At 38.2% G+C, this 21,217-nt stretch overlaps 1 protein-coding gene across 1 annotated transcript in view; it reads right to left on the reverse strand.

Moving 5' to 3' along the window:
• The window catches only part of PCDH15 (protocadherin related 15), a 1,588,775-nt gene that overhangs the window by 841,126 nt on the left and 726,432 nt on the right, over positions 1-21,217 (reverse strand). The window lies entirely within an intron of this gene.

Below are 21,217 nucleotides of genomic sequence, written 5' to 3' on the forward strand. Positions count from 1 at the left end.
TATATATATATATATATATATATATATATATATATATATATATATATAACCAGTACACAGCAGTTTAGCACTCACGATACAATCCTTTTGACCGGGGTGCTCAGCAACATACTTCATAGACCTCCAACAAAATCAGGCACTCACCGGGTTTGAAGTGGCAAAACACTTTATTCCAACAGAGTGACGTTTTGGGGTTTTACCGCCATCCTCAGACTCAAACAACAACAGTGAAATGCTCAACAACCTCCCTTAAATAACCTGTTCACCTTACATGTGTTTCCAATAAGCGTTAATTACCTCGTGTGCAAAAACAGCTGCAGCAGAAACGGACAGGACATTAATACAAGGGGCCAATACCTTTCGCTATACAGATGAAGATGCGATTGGCATCCTTTTCAATATCCTGACTACAGGGCTTACGGACAAACCAGTGGTACATATATTAGCACACCTATTAAAGTTAAAGAAAAAAGAAAAAGACCTAGAATTACACGGACAGTACTTATCAGAGTACTACAGGAAACGCTTTGTTCCAAGGGGCTTTAGGGTTAAAACGTCCCAACCCTGGGTCGGAATAACCCCACTTTTTGGTGCAACATTTTAAATAAATGTGCATTAGATCTCATGCTGTTAGTAATCCAAGAAGTAAGGTCTCTATTCACACAGGTGAGAACTGAAATAGAGCAATACACTACTGAACATAACAGTGACATCCCTGACAGAGGAGAGGAAGACTGGGAGAATAAGCTACGAACCCAAGTAGAACAGTATCAGAAGGAACTAACTGCCTTCAAGAACAGAAAGTTTGAAGCAGTATTAGATGATTACCGGGAGAAAAAGGTATAAAAATGGCTGTTGAAACCTGAGGAGAGAAAAATATTAAGGGAAATCCGCCCTAGAAGATCAAGATACAGAGTGCCTGCTTTTGTTGGAGGTATATATATATATATATATATATATATATATATATATATATATATATATATGTATATATATGTATAAACATGTATTTATATATATATATATATATATATATAAATACAAGTAGAATCCCGGGATAAACCCAAGAAGCTCAGGGTCTAATAGTGCTCACAATAAATAATAAATATCCAAATATATAAATATACATAAATTATATATCCTATAAATGCAAACAGCTGATGCTATACCAAAAATGAAGAGAGAATCCCCAATTCTCCCTTCTATAATACAAAAATGATACTAAAAGGGTAGGTAAGTGCTGCCTAGCAATAACATAAGTAACCCAAAATAACTATACAAGGTTATTCAAACTAATAAAAATATGCACATAAATAAATAATAAAATATATTTAAAATATTATTATAAATATGCTACACAAGGTGAAAGTAATACATAAAATAAACACATAGGTAAATAAACTGAAGGAGCAGATATTCTTATCTTGTCAGACAAGTTCCCCCTAAGGGTGGCCACTTACTTGAAAATCCCTCAATCGATATGAGGTAAGTACAGACGTACTTCTGATGAAGAAGGCAGACGAGAATCATACAAGCCTTTGAAACACGTTAGGATTGTGTTTTTCTGCATTGAACTTTTTATCATATTGCTGTCTTTTGTAAAGCCACAGTTTTATACAACGCTGTATTGATACCTTATAATTATTGAGGTTACCTATGTGAGTAGGTTTTTATTGCTGGTGTGCTGTTTTGTTAAATAAAGGGTAATACACTATCAGTGTTTCTCTCTGCCTTCTATTTGAGTCTATACAGGGTGTGCATACAGCCTCATCACCTACCAGGAAAGTGAGATTGAAAGTTTCTCCCTCTACCTCTGGGATTCCAAGAGTCAGGAAGGATCTTTATATACAGTGACGTGGCTGTCAACAAAGACAGTGGGATACATTGGCGATTACGTCTGTACTTACCTCATATCGATTGAGGGTTTTTCAAGTAAGTGGACACCCTTAGGGGGAACTTGTCTGAGACGATAAGAATATCTGGATTGGTTTGAATTTTCATCTGCTCCTTCAGTTTATTTACCTATGTGTATATTTTATGTATTACTTCACTTTATTTCACCTTATGTTGCATATTTATAATAATATTTGTAATATATTTTATTATTTATTTCTTTATGTGCATATTTTATTAGTTTACATAAAATTGTATAGTTATTTTAGGTTACTTATGATATATATATATATATATTTATATGCCCAACCGCACGAAACATGTCTGCGTGAGGTCCTGATCGTATAGACATTGTGTTTTTATCTGTGAGTGCTTTACACAGCTGATGGAGGCTGCCATGTTTTTACTCTATCCATTTGAATAAACGTCTACTTTTTACACTATTTGGAGTCCGTTTGCGCTATTTTATGCGCTCTGCTGCTTTGGATTTTTCTATTACCTTGTGACCAGGCTAACAGACCGGGTTTAAAGTGTGTATAGCTGCAGGTCTTCAGCGATTATCAACACTCCCACTCTCCACAGTGTGCCGTCATACATACATGTAAACACACCCACACACATGTATAGCTACTTTGGAGCCCTTTCCACTCCAATACATTTAAATATGAAAAATAATTTTTAATATTTTTCCATGTGTTTTACTGTTTATCTTATTTTTAAAAATATATTCCTATATGTATTTGAAATATCCATACCTGTATATACTCATATAGAATAGGGGTATAGATATATCATTTACAAAAAAATAATCATATATAGAGAGAGAGAAAAATATATATTTAAGAATAAAATTATTAGTTTCTTCTATATGAAGAACATTGGAATTTAATTTATTTATACACACAGAGAGAAATGCACTCACAGGAACGAACAACCAGCTCAATACCATTATTAGCCTGTTCTATGGCGATTTACCACCTGGGTGCAACTTCTTTTAGCCCAGCAATGCTTTTCACAGAGTAGAACTTTCCTGTAGTATATCAGTCTGATCCCGCCTATTACGGTCAGTCCAGCGCCGAAATACCAGGCAATTCCTCTCTGAACAAGGAACAAAGCAATCCCAGACGATCGTTTCGGCCTTCATTGGGCCTCGTCAGTGAGATATAGCAATATTTCTCTAAGCACACTGAGCAAGGAGTCCACGTCTGGTTTCCCCTTTTTCCCATAGGGAGACTAAATACACAGTTGTTCATTCCTGTGAGTGCACTTCTCTCTGTATTTATTTAGTCTCCCTATGGGAAAAAGGGGCAACCAGACGTGGACTCCTTGCTCAGTGTGCTTAGAGGAATATAGCTACACCTCACTGACGAGGCCCAATGAAGGCCGAAATGATCGTCTGGGTTTGCTGTGTTTCTTGTTCAGAGAGGAATTGCCTGGTATTTCGGCGCTGGACTGACCGTAATAGGCGGGAAAGTTCTATTCTGTGAAAAGCATTACTGGGCTAAAAAGCTGCACCCAGGTGGTAAATCGCCATAGAACAGGCTAACAAAGTTATTGAGCCAGTTGTTCGTTCCTGTGAGTGCACTTCTCTCTGTATGTATTTAGTCTCTCTATGGGAAAAAGGGGCAACCAGACGTGGACTCCTTGCTCAGTGTGTTTAGAGGAATATAGCTACACCTCACTGACGAGGCCCAATGAAGGCCGAAACAATCGTCTGGGGTTGCTGTGTTCCTTGTTCAGAGAGGAATTGCCTGGTATTTCGGCGCTGGACTGACCATGATAGGCGGGATCAGACTGATATACTACGGGAGAGTTCTACTCTGTGAAAAGCATTACTGGGCTAAAAAGCTGCACCCAGGTGGTAAATCGCCATAGAACAGGCTAACAATGTTATTGAGCCAGTTGTTCGTTCCTGTGAGTGCACTTCTCTCTGTATGTATTTAGTCTCCCTATGGGAAAAAGGGGCAACCAGTCGTGGACTCCTTGCTCAGTGTGCTTAGAGGAATATAGCTACACCTCACTGACGAGGCTCAATTAAATCGGAAACGATCGTCTGGGGTTGCTGTGTTCCTTGTTCAGAGAGGAATTGCCTGGTATTTTGGCGCTGGACTGACCGTAATAGGGGGGATCAGACTGATATACTACGGGAAAGTTCTACTCTGTGAAAAGCATTACTGGGCTAAAAAGCTGCACCCAGGTGGTAAATCGCCATAGAACAAGCTAACAATGTTATTGAGCCAGTTGTTCGTTCCTGTGAGTGCACTTCTCTCTGTATGTATTTAGTCTCCCTATGGGAAAAAGGTGCAACCAGACGTGGACTCCTTTCTCAGTGTGCTTAGAGGAATATAGCTACACCTCACTGACGAGGCCCAATGAAGGCCGAAACGATCATCTGGGGTTGCAGTGTTCCTTGTTCAGAGAGGAATAGCCTGGTATTTCGGCGCTGGACTGACCGTAATAGGTGGGATCAGACTGATATACTACGGGAAAGTTCTACTCTGTGAAAAGCATTACTGGGCTAAAAAGCTGCATCCAGGTGGTAAATCGCCATAGAACAGGCTAACAATGTTATTGAGCCAGTTGTTCGTTCCTGTGAGTGCACTTCTCTCTGTATTTATTTAGTCTCCCTATGGGAAAAAGGGGCAACCAGACGTGGACTCCTTGCTCAGTGTGCTTAGAGGAATATAGCTACACCTCACTGACGAGACCCAATGAAGGCCAAAACGATCGTCTGGGGTTGCTGTGTTCCTTGTTCAGAGAGGAATAGCCTGGTATTTCGGCGCTGGACTGACCGTAATAGGCGGGATCAGACTGATATACTACGGGAAAGTTCTACTCTGTGAAGTGAAAAGCATTACTGGGCTAAAAAGCTGCACCCAGGTGGTAAATCGCCATAGAACAGGCTAACAATGTTATTGAGCCAGTTGTTCGTTCCTGTGAGTGCACTTCCCTCTGTATGTATTTAGTCTCCCTATGGGAAAAAGGGGCAACCAGACGTGGACTCCTTGCTCATTGTGCTTAGAGGAATATAGCTACACCTCACTGACGAGGCCCAATGAAGGCCGAAACGATCGTCTGGGGTTGCTGTGTTCCTTGTTCAGAGAGGAATTGCCTGGTATTTCAGCGCTGGACTGACCGTAATAGGCGGGATCAGACTGATATACTACGGGAAAGTTCTACTCTGTGAAAAGCATTACTGGGCTAAAAAGCTGCACCCAGGTGGTAAATCGCCATAGAACAGGCTAACAATGTTATTGAGCCAGTTGTTCGTTCCTGTGAGTGCACTTCTCTCTGTATGTATTTAGTCTCCCTATGGGAAAAAGGGGCAACCAGACGTGGACTCCTTGCTCAGTGTGCTTAGAGGAATATAGCTACACCTCACTGACAAGGCACAATGAAGGCCGAAACGATTGTCTGGGGTTGCTGTGTTCCTTGTTCAGAGAGGAATTGCCTGGTATTTCGGCGCTGAACTTACCGTAATAGGCGGGATCAGACTGATTTACTACGGGAAAGTTCTACTCTGTGAAAAGCATTACTGGGCTAAAAAGCTGCACCCAGGTGGTAAATCGCCATAGAACAGGCTAACAATGTTATTGAACCAGTTGTTTGTTCCTGTGAGTGCACTTCCCTCTGTATGTATTTAATTTATTTATAACTACCTTTGGGTTTAGTGCTGTAGACCTAACGTGGTTTTGGGTTTAGTACGAAAGCGATAAGTTTTTGGTTATGTTTTGAAAGCAGGCTCCAATAAAATCTTTGGGGAGTAGTAGTTAACAGTCACAATATCCGAAGTCCTGATGTTAACACGCATCCCGTTTTGCTTGCGCACATACAATCTACTTTCAACGTGTAATACACGCTGTAACATGCCTACATTAAAAGTTTACTTCCAGTGGTGTCTGTGTGTAAACAAAAGTGCAAAGTAGTGCAACAAAATTGGCAAATCCAAAAGCGTCCAAAAGCATCAGGAATTTCTAGTTTATCCTTCAGCAGAGATTGGTGCTTGTGGATTAAGTTTTGCAGTGCTACAATCTGATGGTTGTGCACAACGCAATGTTAATATTATAATGCTTGATGCTATTAAAAAAAAAAAAAAAAGTACTGCATGACAAATGCTCTTTGAAGGATAGAACAGCTTGGTGCAATTGCTCAGCCACTTAAAGGGGCAATATACACTAATTTTCATTTAACTGCTAGTAATAGACACTAATATAAAGAATAATATGCACACATACTGATATAAAATCCGGTATAAAACCTTTTAAATATTTACTTAGAAGCTCCCAATTTAGTACTGTTAATGAGATTAGCTTGGGGCACCCACTGAAAGGGGCTGAGGGCAGAACCTTCCCCCACCCCCCTCCCCTGCATATAAAAAAAACCATTTATACAAAGAGAAGCAGTCTGAAGTCTGTATTCATCAGTATGCATCTAAAATTGTGGGGCTTGGTTAGGAGTCTTAACCCTATAAGGACACAGCCTTCAGTTTGCTCAATTGTTTTATGACGGAAAAATTATATCATATGTCCTTAAGAGGTTAAAAAGCAGCATAATGTAATGTTTACATAAGCAAAAACTATAAATTTTTACAAAAAAGCACCCAGATGGGCTATATAAATGGATCAAAATTATTTATGCAAAGAAAAATCTAGTGTAGAATATCCCTTTAAACTAAGCTTGGCCTCTGGAACCCATCTTTTATATCTGCTGTTGTTTATATGGACATGTGTGTTTCTTGCTGCTTAATATGACATTCACATTCTCAGAGATGATGAATAAAATGTACTGTTCATGGGATTATTTTAAAAAATAGTAAATTCATTTGTAAAGTGGCAAATCTAAAAAATATTAGATGGTGCCATTTATTTAAAACTGATGCTTAAAACATAGATTCACAAATAATGATTGACTTCAACCTAGACTCACAAATGTTTGATTATTTCCTAGGTCAATTAATTATTGTTAAATCTGAAAAATGAATTTGGGTGCACATAATGATAAAAATACACTGCTGAGTTCTCTGTTCCCTGTTTAATAAATCAACCATTGATTATTTGATTGATTTAGACCTAGGCCACTAAGAAAAGCCAAAAAATATATTTTTAACAAAAGTTTATATTTTTTTAATGAATTTCCAAATGCTACTTCTGAAAAAATAATTAAATCAATAATCAATCAATAATCAAATACATGATTTTTCAAGCCTTTTTTTTTTTTTTAATATTCTGACTTGTGTAATTCTCTTTCTGCTTCCATGAGTAATGAGTCTGACTTTGTTAATAACTTTGTATTTTACAAAAAACTCACTATGAATTAATCTTGCAAATATATGTAAATCACATTCACTTGGAAATGAAAGTCTCTTGCTTTGGAACTATGCATCTTAATAATTACTGCGGAAGTTGCTGTGCTTTTTCTGAAATTTCAGAAGATAAAAATAATTTTCTGCAATCTGCCAAATTACTATGTAATGCAAATGTCTCAAAATAAGACAATACATTTATCAAAACATTCATTTTTACCAAATAAACATAAAATAAGAAAGTGGATGGAACAAAAAGATTGATTTAATTTCTAGATAATTATATACTATTTTTTAATGAATTATTTAATAGTTCTATAATTTTTCAAAAGCTATATTCATGTTATTATTTTAAGAATTATTTTCACATATCTCTACGGATATATAATAAAAGTCACCTTGTAGATTGATTTACATAGAAGAGAACATGTATTAAATACTTGACCCACTTTGCATACGAACAATATATAGAACCCATTTAAAATAATCTTTTTTCTAGGAGAAAAAAACCATTGATCATTCCTCTTTTGCTATAATATTTTTGCAATTTTACTGTTACCTTTCCATAAAGATCTTTCATATTTATAATTAAAAGTAAAAAAGTGTTGACCAAGTTAAAGTGATTGTAAACTCTCCCCTTTTTTAAAATTAGATCCGGAATGTTAGAGATATTTTTAGATGGAGTTTAATAAATAATTTGTCAAATATGTGCTGTAATTTCCTTTTTAACATAGATAGGAAATTCAAATACCCTGCGCTCCACCGCTCACTTCAAAAGTAAATTTTTCAGTGAGCTAACGGTTTGAATTGTTGTCCAATCAGCGCTCTTCCCATATGACACTTTAGTTGTGGCTAGAGCGCTGATTGGAGAAAAATTCAAACTGTTAGCTCACAGAAAAATTTACTTTTGAAGAGGGCGGCGGAGCGTGGGGTATTTGAATTTCAGAACTATATTAAAAGGTAAGTTACAGCGCAACTTCATTACAAACTGATGAAATAAACTCCATCTAAAATATCTCTAACATTCCGGATCTGATTTTAAAAAGGGGAGAGTTTACCATCACTTTAAGATATTTTGGCTAAAATATTAAATCATTCACTTTTAATACCAGATTGTGCGTTAATTGTGTGAGACACACCCTGTGCTATCAATTGTGCGCTACTTGCAATCTTTTTTATGTCCCTTTGACTTGTTGTGGTAACTGTAGAACTTGTTTTCTAAGTGCCACAATCTAAGTTTAAAATCAATTACGGAACACTGTTTTTATTTGCTTAAAAACGATCATTTTAGCTAATGTCTCCCGCTCTACACTTCACATTAGTATGGGTATTAGAGAAGGAAAGAACGTGCCCTTTACTATGAGCATTGATTATTCAGGAATTAAGCACTTATCCAACAGGTCAAGAAAGTAAATGAATCCGGCTGATTTCCTATTATCATCACCTGCAGTATTCAGCAATATTTAAGCTTTACCTAAGGATTATACTGAAACACTGCAACTGGCATTTATTTTATTTATTTAGTTGCTTTTTTTCAGTTGTCCTGAGAATAAGATGACTCCTCTTGAATAAAATTCTAAAACAAAATTCTACTATTTTGCAATTAACTCTTTTTTTTAACTTGACAGATCTCTTAATATTGGTTTTATGTTATGATATACAAAATCCAAGCATTATATCACTTTATGCAAAAAATAGGAGGGGGCGCCCTATCAGGGGATATAACAGATATCATTAGTAACAGAATATATACCTCCTAAGAGAAAGACAAGATGTGGTAATATATAACACAGTGGTGATAGGTAGCACAATGCCTATGTACCTCCTAAGAGAAAGAGAAACAAAATAAAATAGCAAACAACCAGAATACAATATTAAACAGATAATTCAGTCTCTGGTATAGCGTTCACAATGAGGTGTGAACTATTAAGTCCAATACACTGTGTAGCAAGCTTGTGGAGGACACTGGGTCCTAAATTAGTAGTAATATAATCTCTAGTAGTGGTGATGGAAAGTCACTGAGATGAAAACAGGCAGCTATCTGTGGAGATCCAGGCCGGGATCCAAAACAGCAATCTAACAAACACAAGAAGAAACAGAAGCGCCACATGGCCCAATATTGTCTGGTCCAGAAGATAGATATATGTATATATACAATATAAACTCACATTTGAGAAAGCACCTCAAGTAGTGCTATAGCAGCAGTCTGGGATTTCTAATAGTCACCCAGGGGACCAAACTCCGGTATAGATGTGGTGTCTAGATGAACAACATAAAAGGACATAGGAGCCTATATGGCCTAGTATTGTCTTGACACAGGTGAGTCAGTAAGTTGTTGAAAAAGTACTCACATTTGTTGTAGCATCTCCTTTGATGCTATAGAGGCAGGATGGGATCAATATGGTCACCCACCAGACTTATTCAAGGGCCTGCTGGATACCAGGAAATCCAGAAACCACCAGTGGTTTGAAGAGAGGCCCAATGCAAGGGACTCCTCTCAACAAAAGGATATGTAGCAGCAAAGAGATAATAGCAAGTGTCCCAATATAAAATAGTTTTATTTAAAATGATAAAAACAAAGCTACGTGTTTCTCAGCTCAAGGCTGTTTCATCAGGCTTCATCATTATATCACTTTAGTTGTAAATCACATGGATAGAAAGTATGTTATTGTATTTCATTCCATGGTGGAATTAATTTGAAATGTTGGAAAGTAAGCAAATAGAAAAATATTGTATAAATATCTCATGTCACAAAATATTGTTTTTGGTAAGGTATTATAGCGGAGCTTTCTTCATTTAAAGGATATGACATCCAACATTTTTCTTTTGCAATTCAGACAGAGCATACCACTTGAAAAAAATCCAATTTACTTCTATTATCAAATTTGCTTCACTCTCGATATTCTGTGTTGAAGAGTTATCAAAAGCATTACATGGCAGGAAATAGTGCTGCCATCTAGTGCGCTTGCAAATGGTGAACATTCTTGCAAAACTGCTGCCATATAGTGCTCTAGAAATGGACTAGCTCCTATGCTTAGGGCCCTGCTTTTCAACAAAATTTACCAAGAGAACGAAGAAAAGTTGATAACAGAAGCAAATAAGAAAGTTGTTTAAAATTGCATACTCTATCTGAATCATGAAATAAAAATGTTGGGTTTCATGTCCCTTTAAGGGACAAACTGTTGAAATAAGAAAATGGTTTGATTGCATATGTGTTTAACCACTGCATTACACATACAATTAAAGTCAGCTACAGAGCAACCAATGCCTTATTAGGACCTAGACCCATTTGGTGAGCCAATGACAAGAAATCTTTAGAAATAGATGGAAATGTACCTAGTTTGTATTGTCAGAATATAATAATGGGATGTCCAAGATTCCAATTTACTTCTATTATCAAATTTGCTTTGTTCCCATGGTATTCATTGTTGACAAGATACCTAGGTAGGAGGCTTAAGCTCTACATAGTAGGAAATGGTGTTGCCATATAGTGATCTTGCAAATGGATAACGGTCTTGCAAAATTGCTGCCATATAGTGTTCCAGACACGTGCATGCTGCTGAGCTTACCTTTCTGCTTTTCAACAAAAGATACCAATAGAACAAGGACAATTTGGTAATTAAAGTAAATTAGAAAGTTGTTTAAAACCACATGATCTATCTGAATCATGAAAGAAAGAAAAAATGGGTTTCATGTCTCTAACAAAAAAATATGTTTTTTCAACTGATGTAGCAATTTCACAGAAGAAACATAAAATATTACGTCTACAGCATTAATTGCACCCTTCCCTAATATTTAGTTGCAAAGCCTCTAAACATTTCTTGTAGCCATCTATAAGCTTATTGCACCTGTATGCTAGTAGTTTTCTCAACACTTTAATTGCAATTAGTTCAAACTCTTAAATGTTTGCAGGATTTCATTTCCCAATGATAAGTCTCAACTCTTTTTAAAGACATTCAATCAAATGGAAATCAGGACTAATTTCCGGCCAGACTAAAACAATCCATTTTTTTTCCCTTTTCAACCATTCTTTTGGATTTGTGTTTTGGATCATTGTTTTGAAGAAGGAACCACGATCTTTAACCCATATCTTGTTTTCTGACACTGACTGGGTAGCACATTTCAGTGTAGAATGACTTGGTAATCCTCTGATTTCATGATTCCCTTAATACATTCAAGGCCTCCAGTACCTGAGGCAGCACTGCAGCCAGTCGTTATTTTGCATTTTTAACCATATATAATTGTAGTGCTTGTTTCTTATACGCTGCTCTGCATTGCCAAAAAAAGATCTACTTTGGTTTAATTTGTCTATAGAACATTTTTTTGGAATGATTGTGGTTTTACTAGGTAAGTTTTGGCAAAGATCAGAAGTGCCTTTTTATGTTTTGCTTTCAGCAGTGGGGTACTTATTGGCCTTGGGCCACAAAGCCCTTTTTGGTTTAGTGTGTTGCATATGGTATAGATTGAAAACATCACTCCAGATTGCTCCAGCTCAACCTTAAAGGGGCATAATACTCATATGCTAAATCACTTGAAACTTATGCAGTATAACTGTAAAAAGCTGACAGGAAAATATCACCTGAGCATCTCTATGTAAAAAAGGAAGATATTTTACCTCACAACTTCCTCAGCTCAGCAGAGTAAGTTCTGTGTAAAAAGTTATACTCAGCTGCTCCCAGCTGCAGGTAAAAATAAAAATAAAAAAGAAGAAATGAACAGCAGCCAATCAGCATTAGCAGTGCTGAGGTCATGAACTCTTACTGTGATCTCATGAGATTTGACTTAACTCTCATGAGATTTTATAGTAAGCTTCCTTTACCTGATTGGTCAAATAATATGAGAGTTCACGAGGCTCATCCTTTCAGCTGTCCCAGGACAGACACACTAAAATGCTGCTTAGAAATCCTTTACAATGGGAGGTGGCTACTGAGGAACTTTTGAGGTAAAATATCTTTCTTTTTTACATAGAGATGTTCAGGTGATATTTTCTAGTCAGCTTTTTACAGCTATGCTGCATCACTTTCAAGTGTTTAAACATTTGTTTATTATGACCCTTTAAGCAGTGCAGATGTCTTTTTGTTTCAATCAGTTTGTACCAACCTCAAAGACTTCTCTGTTCAGTTTTCCTCTTGCCAGTTCTCAATAATATTGTGAACTGTTAAAACAGGGATTCCAAGGTCATTTGAGATAAGCTTGTATTCTTTATATTCCTTATATTTGATGCTCTCAGACCACTCTCTTGTCTTCAGCATTGTGAAAAAGTAACAGGAAATTAAAGTGGCTTTTTAAGCATTTAAGCCTCAGAGAGGGTACCAATAATCATGTCATGGCAATGGTTCAATTGTTATACCTTTTCCTCCCATTTCTTTTTTGAATTATTTTAGCCTGTGCTATTTGGTGTCTCAAAAATATGAGTATAAGCAAAGCTGTTTCATTACACCATTCTATAAGCATGACATTTTGCATGATATAAAGGGGCCGATTTACCATTGTGCAGACGGACATGATTTGCTGTAGCGGATCATGTCCACTGCGCATCGATAAATGTAGACAGCATACACTGTCGGCATTTATCATTAAACAAGCATTTCCAGTGAAATGCTTGTGCAATGCTGCCCCCTGCAGATTTGTGGCAAATCAGCCACTAGCAGGGGGTGTCAATCAACCCAATTGGATTGCTGTCGACCGCCTCAGAGGTGGCGGATGAGTTAAGGAGCAGCGGTCCTAAGACCGCTGCTTCTTAACTCCTGTTTCCGGCAAGCCTGAAGGCTCACGCAGAAACAGCTGCATACATCTCAATATGGGCCTTAATAAATTGGCCCCAAAATATATTCTTAATTACAATAAAAGTGAATATGTCCTGCACACGTATCTTCAAATCGAATAATGTAGGTGGTAGTATTTACTCTTCAAAACTGAGAGAAAACTAGTGTAAAAAAAAAATGATATACTAAATTAAAATAAAGTTTATATGAGTGTTCGTGGCACAATATTTGCTCCAGTTTTACTCAATTTTTATGTAGGACAAGTTTTTCCTGCATAAAAATATCTTTCTTCTTTTTTTAAACTCTGGTTCTTTATTTTCAAATTATATTTTCTTTTTAATAAAGTTTTTGAAGAACATCAATGAACCGCCATGTTAATGTAAAGAACTATGAAGCAAAGAGAACAACTTGGCATCTCTTTCATCTATTTTCTTTTCCAGATTAAACACAAATGTAATATTAAGAAAGAACTTGAAATATATCCAAATGCAGTTTCTTAGTTTTTGTTCTTTTTCATCATCATATTTGCTCCTAATACCACAAGATAAAAAGTATTTCTTTTGAAACTGTTGAAAAAAATAATAAATTGTAAACTGACATGGGAAAAATAAAATAATAAATAAATAAAAATAAAACATCAACAATCCATGAATGAACTGTCTTTATGGAAAGAAAATATCTAAATTTAAATATTACTTTCCAATTTACTAACTAAAACAAAAATTGTTTTCGCACAAGTTATTAAAAAAATAGATAACTCTGATATTCCTTTTTGTATGGTAAAATATTTCCTCATACCTTTCTATAAAATTATTTTGCGTAACAATGTCATTAATCCCTTCAATGGACATAACAAGCTACAGTCGTCATGTATATCGCTACCAGTAGGTGCATGAAACCACCTTTCTCGTCATGCAGGGGGATCACTGATCAAATGCTGTTGTTGGTGATCCCCCAAACTATAGGCTGGGGATCGTTGCTGGCCTAGTGGTAGGCACTCCCATGCTTCATTGGCGTGCCGGTGATATCCCAACGTATGCAGGTACTGATGTTACAAAGGGGGCAGAACCAGGAAGCTCAGTGTAGCTGTAGGGAAACTGAATAAAGGGGAACTTCTTCAAACTGCGCAATCTCCGCTCCCATTGCAGCTATAAACCTTCAAGACACCTCAGTTGAAAGAGAATCACCTACTCTTTCAAGGCAGGTTTTAAACCTGGAAGTCTTTTCTGCCCAAAAATTATTTAAAGGGGGCTATGTTCCAATAACTATTTGTCTCTTTGTTTTTGTTTTTGTTATTTATACACATATAAACACATGTATACAAATGTATATACACTCAAATACCTTAAAAAAAAGGAAAAAAATATTTTAATTGAATTTTAATATTTAATTATCTGTTTTACTGTATATGGACTGGAAAATATTTTACATTCCAAAATTCACACACAAAATTCAACAAGATGTACTCTCTGGGTTTAAAACAATAAAATTGGGATTGCTGTAAACCCAGAGAGTGCATTCTGTTGAATATTGTGGATTTTGAAGACTCTTTGTGAGAATGCGCTCTTGTGGATATGTGTGTGTGTATATATATATATATATATATATTTATTGTGTATGTATATATATATATATATATATATATATTCCTGTGTGAGGAACATTGGAATGTAAAGTATTCATAACTACCTTTGGATTAGCACACTAGGTTTAGCTTGGTTGCGTACACAAGCAATAGGTCTTTTTTTTTTTATTTGTGCTCTTCATTGAAATCTATGAGGAGAAGAAGTTAGCACTCAATATCAAAAGTCCTTTGGTTAGCGCGTGTTGGGTTTTGCTCACAAGCAAAACTTTATTTTTTACTGCACTCGCTAAAAGTTTACTTATGGCTATGGGGACAATTTATCAATGCTTCAACTGATAATACGCTGAAATTCCGTGTCAAATTAGATGCAAAGTTGATCTGCTGTAGTTAACAAAGCATCAAGATCATCAAATGTTGAAATGTGTGACGTATTATATGCTCTTATGTTATCAATCCGACGCAGATCGATGCTTGTGTTATTCGAACAGAATACTGATCATCCGCCATCACATTCAACTCTATTTGACCCTCTTGCCAATTTATTAAACATTCCACGGTTACGCTCGCGTCTTTTTTGACACAGCGTACCTATCATTCAAACTGCCACCCTTGAGGTCGTGAATGCCATAGAAATCAATGGGAGTCTGAAAACACAGAAAGGTAATACTCGATGCTGTAAGACAATGAAGCATATTAGATAATAAAAGTAAATTAGAAACTTTATTAAAATTGTATACTCTTTCTAAATCATAAGACAAAAACATAATTTATGCTTACCTGATAAATTTATTTCTCTTGTAGTGTATCCAGTCCACGGATCATCCATTACTTATGGGATATTAACTCCTCCCCAACAGGAAGTGCAAGAGGATTCACCCAGCAGAGCTGCTATATAGCTCCTCCCCTAACTGCCATTACCAGTCATTCGACCGAAAACATGCAGAGAAAGGAAAACCATAGGGTACAGTGGTGACTGTAGTTTAATGGAAAAATTACCTGCCTTAAAGTAACAGGGCGGGCCGTGGACTGGATACACTACAAGAGAAATAAATTTATCAGGTAAGCATAAATTATGTTTTCTCTTGTTAAGTGTATCCAGTCCACGGATCATCCATTACTTATGGGATACCAATACCAAAGCTAAAGTACACGGATGACGGGAGGGACAGGCAGGCTCTTTATACGGAAGGAACCACTGCCTGAAGAACCTTTCTCCCAAAAACAGCCTCCGAAGAAGCAAAAGTGTCAAATTTGTAAAATTTGGAAAAAGTATGAAGAGAAGACCAAGTTGCAGCCTTGCAAATCTGTTCAACAGAAGCCTCATTCTTAAAGGCCCAAGTGGAAGCCACAGCTCTAGTAGAATGTGCTGTAATTCTTTCAGGAGGCTGCTGTCCAGCAGTCTCATAGGCTAACCGTATTATGCTACGAAGCCAAAAGGAGAGAGAGGTAGCCGAAGCTTTTTGACCTCTCCTCTGACCAGAATAAACGACAAACAGGGAAGACGTTTGTCGAAAATCCTTAGTTGCCTGTAGATAAAATTTCAGGGCACGGACTACATCTAGATTGTGTAGCAGACGTTCCTTTTTCGAAGAAGGATTAGGACACAAAGATGTAACCACAATCTCTTGATTGATATTCCTGTTAGTGACCACCTTAGGTAGGAACCCAGGTTTAGTACGCAGAACTACCTTGTCTGAATGAAAAATCAGATAAGGAGAATCACAATGTAAGGCAGCTAACTCAGAGACTCTTCGAGCCGAGGAAATCGCCATTAAAAACAGAACTTTCCAAGATAACAACTTGATATCAATGGAATGAAGGGGTTCAAACGGAACCCCCTGTAAAACATTAAGAACTAAGTTCAAACTCCATGGTGGAGCAACAGTTTTAAACACAGGCTTGATCCTAGCTAAAGCCTGACAAAAAGCTTGAACGTCCAGAACTTCTGACAGACGTTTGTGTAAAAGAATGGACAGAGCTGAAATCTGTCCCTTTAAGGAACTAGCGGATAAACCCTTTTCTAAACCTTCTTGTAGAAAAGACAATATCCTCGGAATCCTAACCTTACTCCATGAGTAACTCTTGGATTCGCACCAATATAAGTATTTGCGCCATATCTTATGGTAAATCTTTCTGGTAACAGGCTTCCTAGCCTGTATTAAGGTATCAATAACTGACTCAGAAAAACCACGTTTTGATAAAATCAAGCGTTCAATTTCCAAGCAGTCAGCTTCAGAGAAATTAGATTTTGATGTTTGAAGGGACCCTGGATCAGAAGGTCCTGTTTCAGAGGTAGCGACCAAGGTGGACAGGATGACATGTCCACTAGATCTGCATACCAAGTCCTGCGTGGCCATGCAGGCACTATTAGAATCACTGATGCTCTCTCCTGTTTGATTCTGGCAATCAATCGAGGAAGCATCGGGAAGGGTGGAAACACATAAGCCATCCCGAAGGTCCAAGGTGCTGTCAAAGCATTTATCAGAACCGCTCCCGGATCCCTGGATCTGGACCCGTAACGAGGAAGCTTGGCGTTCTGTCGAGACGCCATGAGATCTATCTCTGGTTTGCCCCAACGTCGAAGTATTTGGGCAAAGACCTCCGGATGAAGTTCCCACTCCCCCGGATTAAAAGTCTGACGACTTAAGAAATCCGCCTCCCAGTTCTCCACTCCCGGGATGTGGATTGCTGACAGGTGGCAAGAGTGAGACTCTGCCCAGCGAATTATCTTTGATACTTCCATCATTGCTAGGGAGCTTCTTGTCCCTCCCTGATGGTTGATGTAAGCTACAGTCGTGATGTTGTCCGACTGAAACCTGATGAACCCCCGAGTTGTTAACTGGGGCCAAGCCAGAAGGGCATTGAGAACTGCTCTCAATTCCAGAATGTTTATTGGTAGGAGACTCTCCTCCTGATTCCATTGTCCCTGAGCCTTCAGAGAATTCCAGACAGCGCCCCAACCTAGTAGGCTGGCGTCTGTTGTTACAATTGTCCAGTCCGGCCTGCTGAATGGCATCCCCCTGGACAGATGTGGCCGAGAAAGCCACCATAGAAGAGAATTTCTAGTCTCTTGATCCAGATTCAGAGTAGGGGACAAGTCTGAGTAATCCCCATTCCACTGACTTAGCATGCACAATTGCAGCGGTCTGAGATGTAGACGTGCAAAGGGTACTATGTCCATTGCTGCTACCATTAAGCCGATCACCTCCATGCATTGAGCTACTGACGGGTGTTGAATGGAATGAAGGACACGGCATGCATTTTGAAGCTTTGTTAACCTGTCTTCTGTCAGGTAAATCTTCATTTCTACAGAATCTATAAGAGTCCCCAAGAAGGGAACTCTTGTGAGTGGAAAGAGAGAACTCTTCTTTTCGTTCACCTTCCATCCATGCGACCTTAGAAATGCCAGTACTAACTCTGTATGAGACTTGGCAGTTTGAAAGCTTGAAGCTTGTATCAGAATGCCGTCTAGGTACGGAGCTACCGCAATTCCTTGCGGTCTTAGTACCGCCAGAAGAGCACCCAGAACCTTTGTGAAGATTCTCGGAGCCGTAGCCAATCCGAATGGAAGAGCTACAAACTGGTAATGCCTGTCTAGAAAGGCAAACCTTAGATACCGGTAATGATCTTTGTGAATCGGTATGTGAAGTTAAGCATCCTTTAAATCCACTGTGGTCATGTACTGACCCTTTTGGATCATGGGTAAAATTGTCCGAATAGTTTCCATTTTGAACGATGGAACTCTTAGGAATTTGTTTAGGATCTTTAAATCCAAGATTGGCCTGAAAGTTCCCTCTTTTTTGGGAACCACAAACAGATTTGAGTAAAACCCTTGTCCTTGTTCCGACCGCGGAACCGGATGGATCACTCCCATTAATAAAAGATCTTGTACGCAGCGTAGAAACGCCTCTTTCTTTATTTGGTTTGTTGACAACCTTAACAGATGAAATCTCCCTCTTGGGGGAGAGAATTTGAAGTCTAGAAGGTATCCCTGAGATATGATCTCTAACGCCCAGGGATCCTGGACATCTCTTGCCCAAGCCTGGGCGAAGAGAGAAAGTCTGCCCCCCACTAGATCCGTTCCCGGATCGGGGGCCCTCGATTCATGCTGTCTTAGGGGCAGCAGCAGGTTTCCTGGCCTGCTTGCCCTTGTTCCAGGACTGGTTAGGTCTCCAGCCTTGTCTGTAGCGAGCAACAGCTCCTTCCTGTTTTGGTGCAGAGGAAGTTGATGCTGCTCCTGCTTTGAAATTACGAAAGGAACGAAAATTAGACTGTCTAGCCTTAGGTTTAGCTCTGTCTTGAGGCAGGGCATGGCCTTTACCTCCTGTAATGTCAGCGATAATTTCTTTCAACCCGGGCCCGAATAAGGTCTGCCCTTTGAAAGGTATATTAAGCAATTTAGATTTAGAAGTAACGTCAGCTGACCAGGATTTTAGCCACAGTGCTCTGCGTGCCTGAATGACGAATCCGGAATTCTTAGCCGTAAGTTTAGTTAAATGTACTACGGCATCTGAAATAAATGAGTTAGCTAACTTAAGGGCTTTAAGCTTGTGTGTAATCTCATCTAATGGAGCTGATTCAAGTGTCTCTTCCAGAGACTCAAACCAAAATGCTGCTGCAGCCGTGACAGGCGCAATGCATGCAAGAGGTTGCAATATAAAACCTTGTTGAACAAACATTTTCTTAAGGTAACCCTCTAACTTTTTATCCATTGGATCTGAAAAGGCACAGCTATCCTCCACCGGGATAGTGGTACGCTTAGCTAAAGTAGAAACTGCTCCCTCCACCTTAGGGACCGTTTGCCATAAGTCCCGTGTGGTGGCGTCTATTGGAAACATCTTTCTAAATATCGGAGGGGGTGAGAACGGCACACCGGGTCTATACCACTCCTTAGTAACAATTTCAGTAAGTCTCTTAGGTATAGGAAAAACGTCAGTACTCGCCGGTACCGCAAAATATTTATCCAACCTACACATTTTCTCTGGTATTGCAACTGTGTTACAATCATTCAGAGCCGCTAACACCTCCCCTAGTAATACACGGAGGTTTTCCAGCTTAAATTTAAAATTTGAAATATCTGAATCCAGTTTGTTTGGATCAGAACCGTCACCCACAGAATGAAGCTCTCCGTCCTCATGTTCTGCAAATTGTGACGCAGTGTCTGACATGGCCCTAATATTATCAGCGCACTCTGTTCTCACCCCAGAGTGATCACGCTTACCTCTTAGTTCTGGTAATTTAGCCAAAACTTCAGTCATAACAGTAGCCATATCCTGTAATGTGATTTGTAATGGCCGCCCAGATGTACTCGGCGCTACAATATCACGCACCTCACCGCGGGAGATGCAGGTACTGACACGTGAGGCGAGTTAGTCGGCATAACTCTCCCCTCGTTGTTTGGTGAAATATGTTCAATTTGTACAGATTGACTTTTATTTAAAGTAGCATCAATACAGTTAGTACATAAATTTCTATTGGGCTCCACTTTGGCTTTAGCACATATAGCACAGATATCTTCCTCTGAATCAGACATGTTTAACACACTAGCAAATAAACTAGCAACTTGGAAATACTTTTCAAGTAATTTACTATAATATGAAAACGTACTGTGCCTATAAGAAACACAGAAAAAGTTATGACAGTTGAAAATTAATAAACTGAAAAGTTATAGCATCAAATCTTTGTAAAAAACACAATTTTAGCAAAGGATTGCTCCCATTAGCAAAGGATAACTAACCCTGATAGCAGAAAAAAAATAAAAAAAAATACAGAAATAAACGTTTTTTTATCACAGTCAACTACAATCTCACAGCTCTGCTGTGAGTGATTACCTCCCTCAAAACAAGTTTTGAAGACCCCTGAGTTCTGTAGAGATGAACCGGATCATGCAGGGAAGACAATAAACTTCTGACTGAATTTTTTGATGCGTAGCAAAAGCACCAAAAAAGGCCCCTCCCCCTCACACATAACAGTGAGAGAGATCAGTAAACTGTCATAAATTAAATAAAACGACTGCCAAGTGGAAAAAAATAGTGCCCAAAACATTTTTTCACCCAGTACCTCAGAAAATTAAACGATTTTACATGCCAGCAAAAAACGTTTAACATTAATAAATTGAGTGTTATTAAAAAGCCTGTTGCTAGTCCCTGCAAATTAGGCTAAAGATTTATGCATACAGTATAATTCCAGTGAAGTGCCATTCCCCAGAATACTGAAGTGTAAAATATACATACATGACAGCCTGATACCAGTTGCTGCTACTGCATTTAAGGCTGAGTTTACATTATATCGGTATGGCAGAATTTTCTCATCAATTCCATTGTCAGAAAATAATAAGCTGCTACATACCTCTTTGCAGATTAATCTGCCCGCTGTCCCCTGATCTGAAGTTTACCTCTCCTCAGATGGCCGAGAAACAGCAATATGATCTTAACTACTCCGGCTAAAATCATAGAAAAACTCAGGTAGATTCTTCTTCAAATTCTACCAGAGAAGGAATAACACACTCCAGTGCTATTATAAAATAACAAACTTTTGATTGAAGGTATGAAACTAAGTATAATCACCACAGTCCTCTCACACATCCTATCTATTCGTTGGGTGCAAGAGAATGACTGGTAATGGCAGTTAGGGGAGGAGCTATATAGCAGCTCTGCTGGGTGAATCCTCTTG

Source organism: Bombina bombina, chromosome 9 (genome assembly GCF_027579735.1).
Source record: "Bombina bombina isolate aBomBom1 chromosome 9, aBomBom1.pri, whole genome shotgun sequence".
In the NCBI taxonomy this organism is placed as follows: Eukaryota; Metazoa; Chordata; class Amphibia; order Anura; family Bombinatoridae; genus Bombina; species Bombina bombina.